General features: G+C 35.2%; 1 protein-coding gene across 2 annotated transcripts in view; it reads right to left on the bottom strand.

Moving 5' to 3' along the window:
• Nucleotides 1-17,940, bottom strand: part of LOC145693683 (peptide methionine sulfoxide reductase MsrB-like) — a 131,792-nt gene extending 113,852 nt beyond the window's left edge. For both annotated transcript variants that reach the window (XM_081769930.1, XM_081769931.1), the window contains exon 1: nucleotides 17,745-17,940. The gene's annotated coding sequence lies outside the window, so the exon portion shown is untranslated. The remainder of the gene's footprint in view (nucleotides 1-17,744) is intronic.
• Between the last annotated feature and the right edge of the window lie 2,672 nt (nucleotides 17,941-20,612).

Below are 20,612 nucleotides of genomic sequence, written 5' to 3'. Positions count from 1 at the left end.
TATATATATATATATATATATATATATATATATATATATATATATATATATATATATATATATATATATATATATATATATATATATATATATATATATATATATATATATATATATAATTTATACAAGAACCCAATCTCCTCAGGATTATAATGTATTTTCCAAATATAATTCTAAGAAGTAACTTCTTATTGATAAAACTAAATATTATAGTAAAATTTAGAAAAGCTTAAAAAACAATCCTAAAAGATTTTGGAAGTACACGAAAAACAAAATTAATGCTAAAGAGGATCATAGGGCAGTATTAGTTAACGCGAATTGGTCTCTGATCCTTGATTGTTATCTGAGTCTATGGCCAAGCAGTCCTAGGAGACTTTGGCTTCATCAGACACTATGTGATACAGTATAACTGTACAATCGTATATACATACAACAGAAGCTAAAGAGTTAGTTGGCGAAACTGTAACACGTGTTGAATTTTAATAAAAATATATAGTTTTTCTCAGCAAATTATTAGTTTATATTTAACTAAAATTGCTATAATTTTGTTGTAATGTTTAAAAAATAAATACTTCAATTTTAATTATTAAATAGCTTATGATATTCTGCCATCTAATCTCGATTTTTGTAATATTGTCAACAATAACGAACCATAAGATATTAAAGGATCCTAAAAATAGTGAAATATTGAAATAGTGAAATATTTTATTTAATGTGCCATAGCACTATTTTACCCCAAGCACCCCCAGCAACGTGTGTGTGTGTTTTTAAATCTTGTATGTTAATGATCGATGTTTTTATTCTTGAATTTGTGTACTGTAATATTGTTAATATAGGATATTATGTATAAAAGAAGCTATAGTTGTTACAGATTCTGTAAATAATGAATAAATATACAATTTTATGATATTCTTTGATGTCTTTGTCATTGTCCCCTCAGTATTCATTTCTCTCTCCCCCCCCCTCTAGGTAATCAGGCTGGCTACGGGCCTGGTTGTATAGAAATAATTGACTGTAGTGGTACACAGGCCCGTAGTCAGCCGAAAAATTTAGGGGGGGATGAAGTCAGGGGGGCCGATCCAAACATATTATAGTTCATCACATAGTTCATTTGCAAGCCTACCGTGAAAATTTTAGGGGGGCCAGCAAAAATTTGAGGGGGGGCTAGACCCCCCTGGATACGGGCCTGGTGGTACCTCGTATGTAATAGTAGCGAGAAAGTTTAAGTTTGGTACTGGCAAGTCTTGTAGCAAAATTGCGATAATGTTATTACGGATATAATTGGAAATGTTTGAAAAAAATGTAGAAACGTTTTAAGTAAACTCAAGATGGGCTATTAAAAAAATGCAATAATTAATTTATAGAGCTCGTGAGAGACAGAACTAGAAGCCCTGAACAAACCCAAATTACTCAGTCGGCATTCTTCTTGCTTAAGGAAGACAGATATGGCTTCTTCAATCTACGTGGATCAAAGAAAGCAATTTTCCACTTTAGACTTAAGATCATTAATGTCTTTCAACACATTGTCACCCATTCATCGCCTACGAGATGGATGTGTGTGACCAGCATTCATATGGATGGCCCAAATAACCATCAAACGACAAACGAAAACAATAATAGTTCATCGTGTATACCGTAAGACAGTTCACATCCATTATGGGCCATTGTCTTTCCAAGCACGTTGACCAAATAGCTGGACTTACAGACTGAATGGCTTTTACATGTTGTGACCTAATTTTTTAAACATTAAGTTTACTAAATTTTGCACATCACAAACACAAATACATTCATCTAGAAGAAACATTCCACTTGTTATCTACCATGGCCATAAACAAGGAAACACACGAGACAACTAAAGGATGGATATCATAAGAGTTCTTTAAAATATCTTATCTTCTTTGAAAATTTTACATATAACAGCAACAGGGGCGTACCTACGGGAGTTCACTGGGTCCAGATCACCCAAAACTTCTTAATTATTTTTAAATAATATATTTGTGTTTGTCTGTGCTAGAACCAAACTGCCGGACTTTTGACTTTGGACCCCCCACCTCCAACATCAATTTTTGAGTGCGCGTCTGAACGGCAATTCTGACTTTTTTTAAAGATTAACTACGCGCACCGAAAATATCTTCTAGTTTAACATCCCAAGTATTATCCCCGTTTTGCTAAGGGAGATGATGATTAAGGCAAGTGAACGATGAATGAAAAATTGGTGGAATGAGAAAGTGGGAGTAAACAGAAGTATGCCGAGAAAACACATGGACACGATGTTGTCCACCACATACTTACTTGGCCCGGGATTGAACCAGTGAGCCACACACCAGAGGAAGTGCTCTACCACTGAGCTACCGTGCCCCACACTATGCGCACAACTTCGTTCAATAATTTATCCACTATTTTCGTTCTGCATTTCAGCTTCCCCTCCCCCGCAAGAAAATCACAAAAACACTATACAGGGTGGACCAAAAGTAGGTACATACCTCTACATTCATCAAGTATAACATTCTAGCTTATGGGTTTAATTGCTTCGGCTGTTCCGAGCTCAATGTATAAGTAAAAAGGCTTTAAGAAGAAATAATAAAGAAACTAAGTCTACCTGATGGATACAATAAGAAATGATATAAAATGCAATGAGTTGATCAGTACGGGACTATACATCTACATTTGGGCCACCCTGTATGTATCGCACGAGCACTCAGGATTAGGATTAGGAATTAGACTTGTGAACTTTCGGTATCTATGGCATCACAAATGAGGGATGATGTCCGTCGAAGATCATAGACTCTGAGGAAAGCAAAGGAAGAAAGGATTGAAGAAGAAAGGAAGCATCTAGGGTCTTATATGTTAGGTACCATCCCGGCTCGATCTAGATCAAAACTGATATTCTGTTCGATCTTTGATCTGTTATATAGAGATGTAAAATAATATGGACTCGTACAGGTCTTTAGTTTCCGAGGTATAGGCCATCAAAATTGGGGTTTAGACTTCGTCATATTTTTGAAAAAAAAAAAAAAAAAAACTCACCGATGAAACTGAAATGAACTTGGCCAAACTTGGCACAAAGATGGATATTGAACCTTATTAAACATCTGTACTCAGGGGCGGATCCAGGATTGTCTCTGAGGAGGTACACCAATAACTATCAAAATAACCAATCACACTGAAACTCTTCAAAGTAACATGTGATAATATTTTTTTACCCCTGACAACACTGATGCATTTAACGGAGGAAAGTATTTTAGTGTTTTAAAGAGGGTTGCAAGTGTTTTTGCAGAAAAAAAAAAGTTTTCTCCTCCGGACTTCTGTTTTCTTCCCTACTTGACAAATGTTATATTGTTTTGCTTGGTGAATCCTTTTCCTTCAACCTTTAGAAAATCCATTTAAACTATTGATTTTGCAAAGCTCTGTTCTCTTTTAAGCCCCAAACGGAAACATAATGGCAGAAAGGTTCAGAAAGTGTTACTATTTTCACTGCTAGCTTCTCATTTTAGATAGCGTATATTTACAACGAATGGGGGTGCACGTGCACCTTTGCACCTCCCTAAATCCGGCCCTGTCTATATTAATACATAAAATAAGCGGAAGCACGGTGCCTCAGTGGTAGACAGCTTACCTCTGATACATAGGGTCCCTGGTTCGATCCCCGGATACATAAGCTTGTGGTGAACAACAACGCGTCCGTGGGTTTCTTGGGGAAACTCCTGTTTCCTTCCACTTTTTCATTCGCCAGTTCTTCCATCATCATTCACTTGTTTTAATCATCGTCTCTCTTAGTTTAAGGAACACAAGTATAGGACGTTAAACTGAAAAATTTCATTCCAATACATAAAATAATGAGTGTCTCTCTATTCCGCATTTTCGTATAAAAAGGAGTCACCTGAAACCATCAAATTTGTACACAGATAAACCTACAGTAGATCTAATCGTGTACGAAGCTGTTATTTCGATTCCGAGTTGAGGGGGGAATTCGCGGGGTACTTCAAAATTTATGCAAGTTTATGGAGAGTTTATGGAGTGTGTGTAAAAAAAGCTTTGTACGTATGCAACCAAACAATACACATTTGTTCCGCGGGCTTACATAACCCGACAGGATAAAGCTGTTAGCTCTTCATTATTCATTAATTTCATTTATTTGTTTTATTTTCAGATACTTTACATAAAAAACGACATTTCAGCTAGCATGAAAACACTATACTTGTGCAATCGTTGGTTTTCGTGAGTTATAAGGTATCAAAGTTAAGCTCTGATTTTGTCAATTTATCGTTAAAAAAAAATCTCTATGAAAATAAATGTGAGAATAAGTCAGGTGAATGGAATGAAGCAGTCGGTGTCTAATATTAAAGTACGAAGGAAGAAAATAAAACAAGTGACTAGGTTTCGAAACTTGGGAAATATTATTAGTGATGATATGAAAATGTTAGGGTGAAATAAAAAACAAGAACAGTAATGGCGAGAGAAGCCTTTAGGAGAAAGAAAAATGCTATTTTTTGGAACCTTGCATCCAAAGTTGAGAAAAAGTCATAAAATGCTTCATGTGTACTGTACTGTATGGGTCAGAAAACACGGACATTGCGCAAAAAATGATTTTTTAAAAGAAGTTTTCGAAATGTGGGGTGTGGAGAAGAATGAAGCGAATTAGCTGAGTCGAGCGTAAAAATGAATGAGAGGATGTTAGAAATGGTGGGGGAGAAAAAGAAACACTTTTTAGTCATTAATAAGAAGAGGAAGAGAAACTGGTTGGGGCATTGGCTAAGAAGAAACTGTATCGTGAGGGACGTGCTAGAGGGTATGGTAGCAGGAAAGAGAGGGAGGGGAGGAAGGAAGCTTCAATTAATCGACGATATCAAAGCAGAAAAAATTGTACGTGAAAACGAAGAGGTTTGTGGAAGACCGTGGAGCGTGGAAGCTTCTGAGATGCGGCAAATGACCTGCCAATAAGGGCAGAATACCTATGATGATGATGATGATGATGATTATTATTATTATTATTATTATTATTTATTATTATTATTATTATTATTATATTATTATTAATTCACTATATACTACTGCATTATCACTTTCGTTAACATCTTATATCCACATATACAGTATATTAAAAAATTTATATTAGAATTAACTTCCCGACAAAAATGCTTTGCATGAAATAAAATATAGAATCGCACGTATTATGCTTGCTATAGACAAAAGCTTTCTTTTTTGTTAGTATAGGTGCCTTTGGCGCGTCAAAACCCGGATTTGATATCAAGTGGGAGTCCCGTGATTGACTCCTCACGTGAAGCTACCGTCTGTGCTGAAAAATGGACATTAAACTCAAACTCAAACTCAATCAACCAACCAAAACTCTTGTTGCCCTGGGCAAGAAACTATCAGAAAAACTTCCACGTGTTTACTGGTTGCATATTTTCTTAAGGAATGACCAAAAATTGCAACACACTAGTAACCATTGTTAGTGTCCGAGCTACATTAGTTTTCTACCGGGAATCGAATCACAGGAGAACTTGGCTAAATTTTCAGTAGGAGCTCATCTAGATAGGGTCGCACGGTAAAATGAAGGTCCATATTTTCATAAATCCTCTTTGTTTCGATGTTAAACTCTAATTTCACTTGAATTTTGCTTTTTTCTCGTTGTTTTTCGACTACCGCTCAGTCTAACAAGGGTGTATCATAAGGACCACTTGTAGGCCGCGGACCACAGTTTGAGAAACTCTGGCCTAAAGGGCATGACTGTGTAAAAAATTTCATTTTCAATTTCTTTAACATTAGTATACACCATATAACCTTCTTTAGACTTAATAAATCAGTAACAACTGGAAAATTCAAGGAAAACGTACACGTTTATGGTGAGTTACTAAAAGCCAATGACTCCGTTACAAAGGATTCTTTTAAAAAACTTTCCAAAGTCTACGTTGTTACAGTGTCTTAATTACCGTATTAACAACGAGAGATTACGTTACAGGTCTTTTGAAAGTGTCGTAACACTTTCCCAAAGCCAAAGGCAAAAGGACAGCAGAAAAAAAAGTAGGGTAAAACATCACCATAAAAAATGGCGGCTATTTTTTTCGTTGTAACTTGAAGAAAAAAAAGAAAGAAAAAAGGAAAAACAAGCTTAGTTTCAATCAGAAAGAGGTGCTATAAAAAATCTAACGCACACAAATATGGATCGGACTGTATATACACCACAGAACGACGAGACAGACAGAAAAAATTGCAGACTTACTTTGGAATTGTTACCACAACGTAAAACAGAGAATGACCAACATAAACACCAAAACTAATCAGAAGAGAGAAGGGTTTATAGAGCATAAATCGGTTGGAAAATCAATCCTTGTGGTGGAATAACGAAAATAATTGGCTCGTCTGAGCTTTATAAACACAATTCTAATATTAGTAGACTTTGCGAATCACTTTCTGGCCTTAAAGACAAGCACACGCCTCATAGGCGCCGACTTTTGAGTTTCTCAATGGGTGTTCAGGCTTCGACACTAATGTCCTTTTCTTTAGTAATAGTAGTAGTAGTAGTAGGTAGTAGTAGTAGTAGTAGTAATAGTAGTAGTAGTAATAGAAGTAGTAGTAGTGGTAATAATAATAATAATAATAATAATAATAATAATAGTAGTAGTAGTAGTAGTAGTAGTAGTAATAGAAGTAGTAGTAGTAGTAGTAATAGAAGTAGTAGTAGTAGTAGTAATAGTAGTAGTAGTAGTAGTAGTAGTAGTAGTAGTAATAGTAATAGTAGTAGTAGTAATAGAAGTAGTAGTAGTGGTAGTAGTAGTAGTAGTAATCAAATAGACCAATGATTTCGAAATTCCTCTGGGAGGAGAGAAAGTCTATCAAGACCTGCTGAAATAAAATGAACCATGAAATCATTTTTAAATTCAAAGGCAAGAAGATTTTAAATTTTATTTTAATTTATTTTAGCTCGATTTCCTGAACTTTAAATTGAACAAAATTCCTAAACATTAAGATTTTGTTTGTAAATTTTAAGCATGTTGAGCAATATTGGTCAAAATAAGGAGACCGAAAATTATTAAAATAACAATGATGTTCAAACCTTTAGAACACTTAAGGATAATTTGAGAGACAACAGAAAATGATTCAACTGTCTAGTAAATTATGTAAAGGCACTTTACATTTAAAAAAATATAAATTAACATCAAACAGCAAGTTTTTAAAAAATATATAAATATATTATACAAAAATACACTAACGGATTATTATTATCGTTGTAATGTTATATCGCTCGATCCTAGATATACAGTAAACTTGAAGAGTCTAAAATAGATATTGATAAATGATTATTCATCACATATGCATCTCTATCTAAAATTTAACCTGGGATCACATACACTATAGTTTATTTTTATTATTCACAGCATGAAAATATAATTTCGAAGTTAATTCGAACTCTAAAATTCAATGAGTGCTCAGCATCCATTAAATACCTTCAAAGGGTGCTTGAGCCCCAGACAAGGGCGCCTATCAGGGGGGAAAAGGTGGGGCTCTTGCCCCCCTAGAGGAAATTGTACTTCAGAATATCGAAAATCCAATAGCATGTTTACATTAGTTGAAACTATTTTTGAAACATCGCTTATACTTGCCCCTCCCCCCTTGGAAACCACAACATGGGCGCCCTTGGCCCCAGAGAATCCACGTAAACGGCGCCTACGACGCGCCTAATACGATAAGTAGCCGAGGCCACTAATGTCATCTTATTTTTCTTGAGGAATGGCCTATCCCATGAGGTTTGATCTTGCATGGGCAGCTTTTGCATCACTGAAGAGAACTCAATCTCCAATTGTAATTTGAAACCCACGTCAATAGCAGGTTCCGTCGTTTAAAACATTGATGTTGCAGAAGGGCGCAAAATAGAAAAAAAAAAAACTCAAACTCACAATGACACGCTTAAGACACTATACAAAATTATACAGGGTATATGTAAATTGACGACGTTATTATTGCACAGTATCACGGAGGGGGTCCATCGGGGCCGGACCCCAAAAACTTCCTAAATCAACACTTTCAAATAAAACTATACTCGTTTAACAGGTAAATGATAGATGCAGCATGAACATTTGATCTTATACTTCATCTGTACTCTTTCTCCTATAAAAGCAATCTAGTTTTATAATTTTTTTTTCTTCTGAAAGATATAGATGGGAGTACATTTTACAATTACTTATTGTCCTTTTGGGTGCCGAATAATACCCGTTCAATACTACATATACGTAGTGGCTTGAAGTATTGGAACCAACCAACTAAAATTTCTGGGTGTGCGCCTGTACAGTATCAATTATCATTTTTTTTTTTAAAATGATCGATTTTCTCGAAAACTGCACATGAGGATTCACATTTCCCCATATAATTTTGTTAATCTTAGTAATATGTTTCAATTGGTGTACATCTCAACTTTTGATTTTTTTTTCAGTTATGTTTTTCTATAAGATTCTAGAAATTTTAGATTTGAAAAAAAGTGTACTATCATAATACAGGCCCGTAGTCAGCCCAAAAATTTAGAGGGGGTCGTTAGAAGTTAGGGGGGCCCGACCTAATCATATTATAGTTCATCACCATATTATAGTTCATTTGCAAGCCTACCGTGAAATTTTATGGGGGCCAGCCAAAGTTTAGGGGGGCCCGCCCCCTTGCCCCCCCCGTGGATACGGGCCTGTCATAATATACGTGAAAATGTGAACTTAGTTTAATTCAATAATGAACAGCATTTGTACTTGCAAACTAATAATTTAGTAAATTTGTCTTCACAAAATATACAAATGAGGTGGTTAAAACTATTGTGTATACACGCATGTATCTACAGAAGGGTGAATAGGTCATGAAAGCGAATAAGAATGTAAACGAGGTGAATGTCTTTCACAGACTTTAATTAGATTTTTCGCTTTCATTTCACACGTCAGCGAAGGAATATTTTATGAACAACTTTGTCACACAAGGTCGACAGTGCTTAGCTGGGCTTCCTATAGTCGAACTCGTGATCTTAAATTTACAATTTTATTTTGCTGTACTTCTGCTTGAATTATGGACACGAATCATAATAATAGTCGCCATATAAATGGCGTTCAGCGTTGTTAATTCTTAATATATTCCATTCGGAAGCTTTTCTTCTATTTCTTAAGAAACATTTGTTAGATATGAGGTGATTTAATGAGAAACAACAGGCATTTATTGTCAAACGGAAAAAGTAAGGGAAAGCGCAGTATACTTTTCCATTCTTAAAATATTATTTTTGTTACTTAAAACAGAAGTTAGATTTACTATTATACGTGCAGATGGTCAGGGTGGCTGGTTATGGGTTAAGTTTTATTTACAACGAAGGTCTATGCACTGCTAGAAGGCTGTAGCTAGAGGCATGAGCCCTTCCCAGTTGTATGGTACTTGTACCGATTATGGCCCGGGTCCCTAATATGGCTCACCCACCATATCTCTGCAGATTTACGTTGGTGCTACTAGAAGACAATATAAACTATGTCCTCATGAAAAGCGTATACATATTTGCGCGGCTCAGAGGACATAGTTTATACTGTCATCTAGTAGCACCAACATAAATCTGCAGAGATATGGTGGGTGGGCCATATTAGGGACCCGGGCCATAATCGCACATTGTGAAGTGACATTATTTGTAGCTTTACAATAATAATAATAATAATAATAATAATAATAATAATAATAATAATAATAATAATAATAATAATAATAATAATAATAAACAGTGCACCACTTACTTATGGACAAATGTTTTGGGCATCACTCGCGAAAAGATGTTTAAGGAGAAAGTCAGTCAGTAAGGATTCAAAATAAGCTTTCACAGCTTTTCTGAAGGCAAAAGTGGCCATTTTGTTCCATTAAACTGATATATATATATATATATATATATATATATATATATATATATATATATATATATATATATATATATATATTCGATTGAACGTTATTGCTATAATTGCCCTTCATTTGATTCTTTCTTTTTAAAAAAAAAAAAACAAGTTGACCTTTAGTTGATTTTTCTTTTTTAAAAATAATTCATCACAAGGATAGTATATATTATATCGCAGGCGGTCAATAGAACTAAATCGATCTTCACAAATATTGCTTTTGCTCTAACTAACTCTGTGGCTTATGGAACCCGGAGGTTCAATGCCGCGTTTACAAAAGCTCTCCATTGACTTCTATCCTTAGCCAACTGGATCCAGTTACTACTTTGTATTCCTATTTCTGCGAGATACGTATTAATATATTGTCCTTCTAACTGCGCCTAGGTTTTCCGATTGAACTTTCACTTAAAACTTTGAAAGCGTTTCTACTTTCTTCCATTCGGGCATACGCATGACCTGCCCACCTGTCTCTCCTTGACTACCCTAACAATTTTTGGTAAACCGTATAAATTATGTAGTTCCTCGTTATGAAGTTTCCGCCATTCACCATTCCCGTTCCACTTGAAAGCGAGTATTCGTCTAAAGATTTTGTTCTGAAATACTTTCAGTCTACGTTCTTCCTTCAGAGTAAGCGACCATGTTTCGCAACCATACAGAACAACAGGTATGATGATCGTTTTTTAAGATTCAAATAACTTTTTCCACTTTAGTAAAAAAAAAAAAAAAAAAAATCAAAAATTTGCCTTCGTTCAAGTCTTATTTTATGTAGCAACGGACGAATGGAAATCACCGTTACTCATTACAATTTTCACGGATTGACTCCGTTAATAGATTTGTTCCAGATAATCACTGTAGTCTTCTATTACAAAAAAAAAAAATAAATAAATAATTTGCTTCTGTTCAAGCGTTATCGCGAAGATTAACGAACGAACGGACGTACAGACAGACACTATAAGTGCCACTTGCCTGACGCTTCAAATAAGTGAATCTCTTTTGACATTGTGAAACTATGGCTTACTTCCAAACATCGGGGTCCCATCTTCTATGGAAGGGGTAGGTTCAATAGCTTCAATAAGTGCATGGAAATAAATGAGGCCCTACTCTTCGGGTTCTGCACTTACATACGGAATAAAAAATTCTAGTGCTTTTTTACAGTTCGTTATATGAAAAGGTCAATATTAGAACCATAAACAATAGATTACTACAATATTCAGTTTCAAGCCGAAATTGAACTTAATTCTTGTGACAGTACAGTAAATTTATATTAAAGAAACAATTGGTATCTATATATAACTATTTATACTTTTATGGAGACCAAAATTGAAACCAAAAGTGGTACTAGATATCTAGTATTTCCAGTTTCAATAGCGGCACTGGAGCCAATAACTTGTTTTGGGGACAGTAAATTTATAGTTCAAAGATGTTCCACGATACCGTTTAATAATGGAGCTAGCCATATCCAATTTAAGATCTGTAATATTTTCTGGCTTCTATGCAACCTGCACGGTACCAACGAAATGTTGGTTGCCTATAACTTAAGGATACGTAGTCTTTCTTATTGCAATTATCTCGGCCTACTTCGTTAATGGAGTCAATCCGTTAACATATTTCACGTGTAACGGTCTCTACCCATATCTCGTTTAAAATCCATAGCATTCCCTAGCTTCTATGCAACCTCCACAGTAGCGAAGAGATGTTGGTTGCCTATGGTAGAAGGATAAATAGCTTTTCTTATTGCAATTATTATTTTCGAGTTCGTTAATGGAGTCAATCCGTTAACATATTCACGGGTAATGGTCTCTATCCATATCTCGTTTAAAATCTATAACATGCCCGGCTTCTATGCAACCTGCACAGTAGCAAAGAAATGTTGGCTGCCTATAATAAAACGATCACGTGATCCTCTTCATTGCCTTTTAGCAAAGTTTATTAGTTTTGGAACTATTACCTTTAAACCTATGAACCTCTAAAGTTCATTTTTTCTTGCTTTCGACACATACTCTTTGTCTCATCTTTGTGTCAGGAATCACCTCTCAAACGTTGTTGTTGTTGTTTTGAACCCTCTCTCTCTCTCTCTCTCTCTCTCTCTATATATATATATATATATATATATATATATATATATATATATATATATATATATGGATAGATAGATAGTTAGATATAGATAGATATAGATATAGATATAGATATAGATATAGATATACAGTATATACGTATATGCCTATAACATTTTAACCCTTTAGTGGGCAGTGTTGCTCTCAAGCGACAATGCATTCCATTGTGTTACCCGTACGAACTGTAACTTCAGTGATCATTTAATTGGCATTATTGCTTTCATACAATCATACACATGATTTGCGGGTCGCTTCTTTAGATACTTCTAATCTTCGTCAACAGGGAACAGTCTAATTTAGTATTGTACAGCGGGGGACACTTCTAAATGGTACACCTTAGCCGTAAATCTCCATATGGCTGTACCATTTAGAAGTGTCCCCCGCTGTACAAGCTTTATCTCCTACGTTCCGCGAAAGTTATATTTTTTTATTTTTTATTTTTTTTATTTGTGGTTTTTTACGCTGTAGGGAAATATTTCAACGAAACTGTTGGTAATTACTAAGAGTATGCTTATGATATTTTACCATAATATAGCAATTCTGCTCAGTAGCTACACATAAGACCTATTTTATGGCAATGTCGCTTTGAAATAAACATTCTGTATTTTGTAACCAAAGTACAAAAATACTTTAAACATTACGAATTATGATCAGGAAGACATGGTTCAACCATAAAAACAAACTAAATATTTTAATGGCAATGTTATCAATGCTTGCCCATTAAAGGGTTAATGTAATCTTTTTTCAAGTTACATGTCTTCTACTTTACAGCCAATCTTTTTCGTTTGTGTTTAGTGTTCCTTCAGTTAACATGTGTGAGAACAGCGGATAACATGACAACAGCCAATACAAACAATCAGTTGTAAATTGAAACAGGAAAAGTTTCTGCACTTTTTTTCTTTTTGGCCTACATATAACGCTTTCTTCTTTACTCAATGTTACGCTTGTAAATACACAGTGTTCCCAACATCAGTTCCACACACTGCATTACACAGAATTCCACCAATGGGTCTTTAAACTCCCAAGTTCATATATTATACTTTAACCATAGCGAATAGTTAAAAGTAGTGTCGCAAATTTTACTTTTATGGGCTACACTCCAATTAATCCCTCGTTCCCCTAGGCGAGAAACTACCCGCAAAACATCCATGTTATGTTGGTTGCATACTTCTTAGTTACCCTTATTTATTTCCTCTGTATATGCGTAAAAGGTATGAGGGATAACAAAACAAATCAATATCATACTAAAGACGGAACATATTTCGTTACATTAACTTATTCTGTTCACACAAAGGGGCAAAAATAGCTATCCTTTCGTTTTTAGAAGAAAAAAATTGAATAATATATTGCTATAAGGTAGAATATTCAACACCGACAGGTTTCAAAACAACACCGACATTTCGGAGGTGATTCCTGACACCAAGATAAGACAAAAAGTGTAGACCAACCTGGGGCCACAAATGCTTCCTTTCGGAGTTACAGGCTGCCGAAAACACGAAAAACAACTTTAAAGCTCCAAAGCTCCAAAACTATGGGATCTACCATAGTCGGGTCAAAACTTCACTTAGGAACTAATACGTGCGCTATTCAAAAATACATGTTTCAGAATCCTAAGGTACGCATGCAACAATTTTTATAGAGGGACTTTGGCTACGGGCACATAATTTGAAGTACTCATCAACTACCTCAATCAAAATTGTTGCGGAAGCACCGCAGGAGTGTGAAACTTGGATATTTGGATATGGCACGTACTAGTTTCTTAGTGAAGTCTTGACCAGACTAATGGTAGATCCCATAGTTTTGGAGCTATGGAGCTTTAAAGTTGTTTTTCGTGTTTTCGGCAGCCTGTAACTCCAAAAGGAAGCATTTGTGGCCCCAGCTTGGTGTACACTTTTTGTCTTTTGTTGGTGTCAGGAATCACTTCCCAAATGTTGTCGGTGTTGTTTTGTAACACCCTGTAAATGATTTTGAGAGAAAATAGGAATAATTCAGAAAATACGCTTTCATAGTTTTATTATTATTATTATTATTATTATTATTATTATTATTATTAGTAGTAGTAGTAGTAGTAGTAGTAGTAGTAGTAGTAGTAGTAGTAGTAGTAGTAGTAGTAGTAGTAGTACAGGGTGTCCAATATACAATGCAACCCGGAGTTTGGGATAGTAGAACTTTTGAACCTGAAGCGATACACAAATAATGATTATACCAAAATGAACCTTTGTTCATGCAAATATTTTCAAACTAGAAAGCAACGATTGAAGTAAACCAGGAACCACACAGTGTTGCTACATGTAGGCGAAGGTGTATTTTTTTTTTTTTTTTTTTTTGCAAAACACGTAAATTAATACATGACTCATACGTATGGATGTTCTGTCGTTCATTTTCAGTTTGTTTAGTTGAAGTAGCTTGTAATCTATGGAGCAGAAAAAAAAACAATTTTCATTTCCACCGATAACGAATCGGATGAGACCTCTGTAAGGGGGAACTAGGGAAATCGTAGTTTTCATAAATTAAAACTCTGAATTGGCAACATTGCTGATGTTTCAGTTCATCAAAAGGTGTGTTAAGGATCTGTTTACATTATGCAATTCCTGAAAATAATAAAAAAGAAACTTTGAAATTATAATGATAAAACTTTTACTTACATGCACCCGGCAACATTGCTACTATCACGAAAAGAGTTATCAGCTCTACAGTGATGTTGGAAGTGCCCTCTGTTTTGATTCACTGGTTCATACGTTTCACCATGTTGGCAGCAACTTTAAGAAAAGTTGAAGTGTTAATGTTTTCAATGACACTAGGAATGTTAGTTTCTAAATCTTGTATAGTTCGAGAATATATTCTTGTATACCTCTTGCTTTAAGTAGCCCCATAGAAATGAATAGCAGTGTTGCCAGGTGCATGTAAGTAAAAGTTTTATCCTGATTATTTCAGTTTCTTTTTCATTGTTTTCAGGAATTGCATAACGTAGACAGATCCTTAGCATACCTTTTGATGAACTGAAGCATCAGCAATGTTGCCAATTCAGATTATTAATTTATGAAAACTACGATTTCCCTAGTTTCTCCTTACAGAGGTCTTATCCAATTACTTATCGGTGGAAATAAAAATTCTTTTTTCTGCTCCATAGATTACAAGCTACTTCAACTAAACAAACTGAAAATTAACGACAGAACATCCATATGTATGAATTATGAGTCAATTTACATGTTTTGCAACAACAACAACAAAAAAACTGTGTGGTTCCCAGTGTACTTCAATCGTTGCTTCCTACTTTAAAAATATGTGCATAAACAAAGCTTCATTTTGGTATAATCATTATTTGTGTATCGCTTCAGATTCAAAAGTTCTACTATCCCAAACTCCGGTTTGCATTGTATATTGGACACCCTGTAGTAGTAGTAGTAGTAGTAGTAATAGTGAATATACACACTGACTTGCCAGTGTGATATGATCGGTAAACATGTAATGAAACCGTGGTGGCTCAGTGGTAGAGCGCTCACCTCTGGTGCGAGTGATTCATGATTTCATCCCAGACCATGTGAGTTGGTTGTAGACAACATCGTTTTACTGGGTTTTCTTCAGGTTCTCCCGTCTTCTCAATATAATTTAGCTTCGCCTAATTCTATCGTATTTATTCACGTTCATTAACCATCCGCCTCCTTCAGAGTAAAGGAGACAACTGTGAGTCGTTAAAATTAAATATTTCATTTATTTATCGTTTTTAGGTTTAGGAACCATTTAAAACAGTTATGTGCAACAGCTGACCCGCGGGCCGATCCTGGCCCACTGGATCCTTTCATCTGGCCCGCCCGACCCGTGTATTTCTTACATAATCTCGTAAACTGAATAGAAACTTTTTTTTCTCGATAACTTTTATCCACAGCCTCTGCGTTGGAACATCCAGTGTACCATAGAACAATGAGAGAGTACTTCAAAACAGGAAAGGTCAATTTTCTCACTAAAATGGTGTAAATATTTTGGCTACTGCTATAACAGTTTTTGTATTCCTGTGATATTAGTGTAAAGATGAACGCGTTTCTCTGTTCAATATGGGTGTTCAATTCTTGTGGAAATGTTCTACATTTTCTTGTACGGGACTCGACGCCGGTAAATCCTCTGTAATTGGCCCACCTCTTGTTCCAATTTGCGCATGCCTGATTTAAAGCATACTTTAGAGAAAATTCTACATTATTAAATTATTTCAGTTAAAGTAAAACTCTATGAACTATACATGAAAAGAAATGTTTTAATTATGTGTTTATATTTCTTAGTTATACTGTAAACGTATACAATTAATTATTGCACTATCCTTGTCGACTTCAAATCTCATTGCAAGATCTTACTAAATTTCCGCACTTAGGCGCTGTTGTTAAAAATATAAACTAAAAATAATACAAGTTGCGTATGAGTGATTTCACTAAAGTAACATGCACCAAACTGTATTCCATCTCTTCGCGTGATTTTTAAAATTTATTTATTTTTGTTAATAAAGCTATTTGAGCTCGAATGCAAAAAGTTGGCTATTTTTTTCCACTACATCAAACAAAACAAATTGTGAATGCCATTACGTACTGAACACAGACAACTATTCACCTATCAATATTTAAAAAAAGAAAGAAAGAAAAGAAAAAAAAGAACTGGTCAAAAAAATTGATCAAAAGATTGCGATCTTCACCAATAATTTTAGGAATGATCAAAATAATGCAGCAAAAGATTGTGATCTTGGTCAATACCTAGTTTTTGGACCAAGGGCCACAAAATTTTTGAACGTCCCCTAAATCGAGTTTATTTATTTATTTATTTATGAAATAAGCACTACCATACTGAGTTAAGTGATAGTTTGGGTTTGACTACACTATATGCAGTTCCCTAGATATAAGGTGTACAAGAAAATTTTTAATTGAATATATTGGATCTTTTGATGCATTTTTGGATCAGGGACCATAAAATTTTTGAACGGACCCTAAATCAAGTTTTCGTATTGTCTACGGAATAAGCACATCATACTGAGTTAAGTGATAGTTTTGGTTTGGTTATGCTATAAGTAATTCTCCAGATATAAGACCTAGAAGAAACTTTTTGCCTGAAATATATTGGATCTTTTGATTAAAAAAAAAAAAAAAAATCTGCCATAATTATTCACAAATATGTTTATTTCTCTTAAACATTCTTTCTGCATCAAAATGAAATCTTTCAGAGATATTACTGATATATATTGATTGTTCCGTTATCTCAGTTCGTAACGCATCAAACATGATCATTTAAATGCCCTGCTGCACTTTAAAATACACCTGTATTTGGGTGTCTCATTTCAAGTAAGAGAAATCATTTAAACAAGGAATTAAATCTGAGTGACTACGTAGTTAAGAGCATATAGCGTTAAAATGGTATTTTACCAAGCACAGGTATTTCCGGGAAACGGAAACGAAATACTGTATCATCTGTGTAAATGTGATTGTTATCTGCACGCGTTCGTCCACCCAATTTACACGTGTAAAACGCGTTAATGTTAACTCGTAAACACGAATGCCAACTCACATGGTGATTTTGCAAAGCAAAACAGATTATATTATTTAATTGGAAATCTTCCTTTGACAAGTTCACGAACTCTTCTGGGCATTATCGGAGAGGAAGGGAGAAGGATCATGATGATCATGAGAAGAGTTTTGTGTCGGGCCTGGAGCAACCTCTCAAAGCGGTCAATAAACTGACATCGACAAATACTTACCCTGTCGGCGAAAACAAAAAGCACACTGTGTTCCCTCGCCCGGTGTTCTAAATAAACATTTCGTGTTTGTATTTTGTTGCATGCACACAAAATATCCACACTAAACTTGTCACGTTCGTTTAACACCAGTCCACCACTGACAACCAACACAACTGATCCACTGCATTTGCTTTGCTCTCACTCAAGGTCACATACTTTCTAGGTGGATAGGCGCGCGCGCAGCTAGTCAGCCATGGATTGCGCAAGCGCTCTTCACACACTGGACATTACGTTTATTACCAATCTTAGTTCGGCTCATCGCTACCAAAAGCTAAGCAAAAACCTATGTTTTTTTTCTTTTTTTAACCTATCTTCCTCTTCCGCTCGCAATTTAATTGATAAGTCGCATACTTTTAGTCGTCGGCCTTCAGTAAATGACACAAACAAGCCATTTTGTTTTGACATGTCAGAATCAGCAAGGAATAGACACAATGGCCTACTTTGTTTGTTGGATCCAATTCCCAAGTTACACAATATGCTTATTGCTTATTACATTTTATTGGAGTCTCACGTTTAGCTGATTTTTATTACTTTTTATTGGTTTTAATTTGTACTTTAACAAGAGGATTATCAACACCTTTAGACAGGAGAAGGTGGGGGTGGCTCGGGAATAGATCGATCTAACATTTCCCAACCTAATTTCTTGTGACGGATATGAAATTACATTGTGATATTTACCATGATTTTTGTTTTACTTCTGTAAGTAAAATATAAAGTGTGCGCTTTAATAATAATAATAATAATAATAATAATAATAATAATAATAATAATAATAATAATAATAATAATAATAATAATAATAATAATAATAATAATAATAATAATTTTAAGTAAATGTAAAATATGTATAGTAAAACCGAATGACCCAAAAATGGATCAAAAGATTGCGATATTGGCCAATAATTAGTTTTTGGCTCCGGGACCACAAAATTTTTGAACGGCCCTTAAATCGAGCTTTCATATATTCTAAGGAATAAGCACATCATTCTGAGTTAAGTGATAGTTTGGGTTTGGCTACACTATATGTAGTTCTCCAGATATAAAGTGTACAAGATTTAAAAAAAAAAAAATATTAGATCTTTTGATACAAAGACTTTTGAAAATCTGTTTGCATTTAAACTTTTATTTTCTTTACCGGAAATGGCTAATTTGAATCATTTTTGGTTTGAGTTTTACGTCCCACGGTTATGCCGGGTAGGCTAAAGGAAACGGTGATGATGAGAAATGAATGAAATGGTGGAATGAGGAAAGCGGAAGGAAAGGGGAGAACCCCTAGGAAACCCACGCACACGTTGTTTGTCCAACACAAAGTTCACTTGGTGCGAACTGGGATCGAAAAAGAGACCCCAAGGACCAGAGGTGAACACTCTACCACTGAGCCACCGTGGCCTATTAAATTTTTGGTTTGAATAAAGGGTTAATTGTGCAGACAGAATCTATTTTTGGGACACTGAATCGATCACAAAATATATAAATAACGCCTCGATATCTTTTGCGGTTTTTGCTCTGTGGAAATTAGTATTGATACTGGAAGTAACAGTAAGTTTGAACCATTTCTGGTTTTAGTAGATTGTTATGGATAGTACTGGTATGTTGTAACGCTGAATCGCCTGTAAAATAACAGCTTCTCATTTCGTTACTGTTTTCATTCCACAGAGATAAATGTCGAAATCGGAAATGATTAATTTGGACCACTTCCGATTTGAATAAAGGCTTAACGGAGCAGATAGAGCTTATTCTTGGGACACTGAGCGGATTGAAAAAAAAAACGCTTCTCGATATCTCTCAACGTTATTGCTCTGATATCTGTCCACAGACGGACGGACGAACAAAGTCGCTGGAGCCAAATGGCTATCCTAAGCTCCAGCTGGCCAGCCTAGGTGTTAATCCGGAGTTATGTCCATGCAGGGCCGCCCACAGGGGGGATGTATGGCGCAAGCTGCGCCATTGAGAAAAATTTTGGGGGGGATTTTACTCTACTTTCGAACTAGCAATTTTACTGTCGGAATAGCATTAAAACACGATTTTGAGAAGCTAATTTTCCAAATTTTTCCGGGGTGAACCCCCGTACCCCCTGCTTCAATACTTGATGAATGAAGTAACGCGCAAGTAGCCGTATGAAAGGAAAGGTTGGTTCGTTTTAAGAGAGAAGGTCCGCCCACAGGAGGGATGAATGGCGCAAGTTGTGCCATCGAGAAAAAAATTGGGGGAATAAAAAAAATTGGGGAAGAATTTTACTCTAATGTCGAATAAGTAATTTTGCTGTCGTCAGAATAACATTGGAACACGATGCGATTTTTTCTTAATCTCGAGAATGAATCCCCCTACCCCCTGCTTAGAAACTCTATGAATGAAGTACCGCGCAAGTTGCTATATGAAAGGATGGCGGAAAGTTCTGGTGAACAACAGTTACAAACACTCAAGGAATCACTTTCAAATTTAGATTTAAAACTTGCCTATGTTGTCTGTTGAAAATTATAAAGTAGTTTGACATAATTGTGAGCTAGTGGTAACCATACAGACAACAGCCAAGTTTCAAATCTAAATTTGAAATGAGCCAGTGAGTGTTTGTAACTGTTGTCCACCAGAACTTGGCGCCTATTTTTGTGATTTCAATTCTTTTTAAGGCCACTCGTACTTGGCTCTTTTACAGGAATGTTTTTTGTTGGATATCACTTCTTTTTGTAGGCTAATTTCGAGGTATCAAACTGGATAATTTCGAGGTATCTCTTTGCTTCCATTTTCTTTTGGTATCAAACTGAATAACTTGTAACTTGCGTCTTACTTTTCATATACGGGGGAATTATATCAATATTTTGTAAAGAAAAA

This window comes from Thermobia domestica, chromosome 8 (assembly GCF_964235325.1).
Source record: "Thermobia domestica chromosome 8, izTheDome1.hap1.1, whole genome shotgun sequence".
NCBI lineage: Eukaryota > Metazoa > Arthropoda > Insecta > Zygentoma > Lepismatidae > Thermobia > Thermobia domestica.
This window is presented reverse-complemented; position numbering and strand designations above follow the sequence as displayed.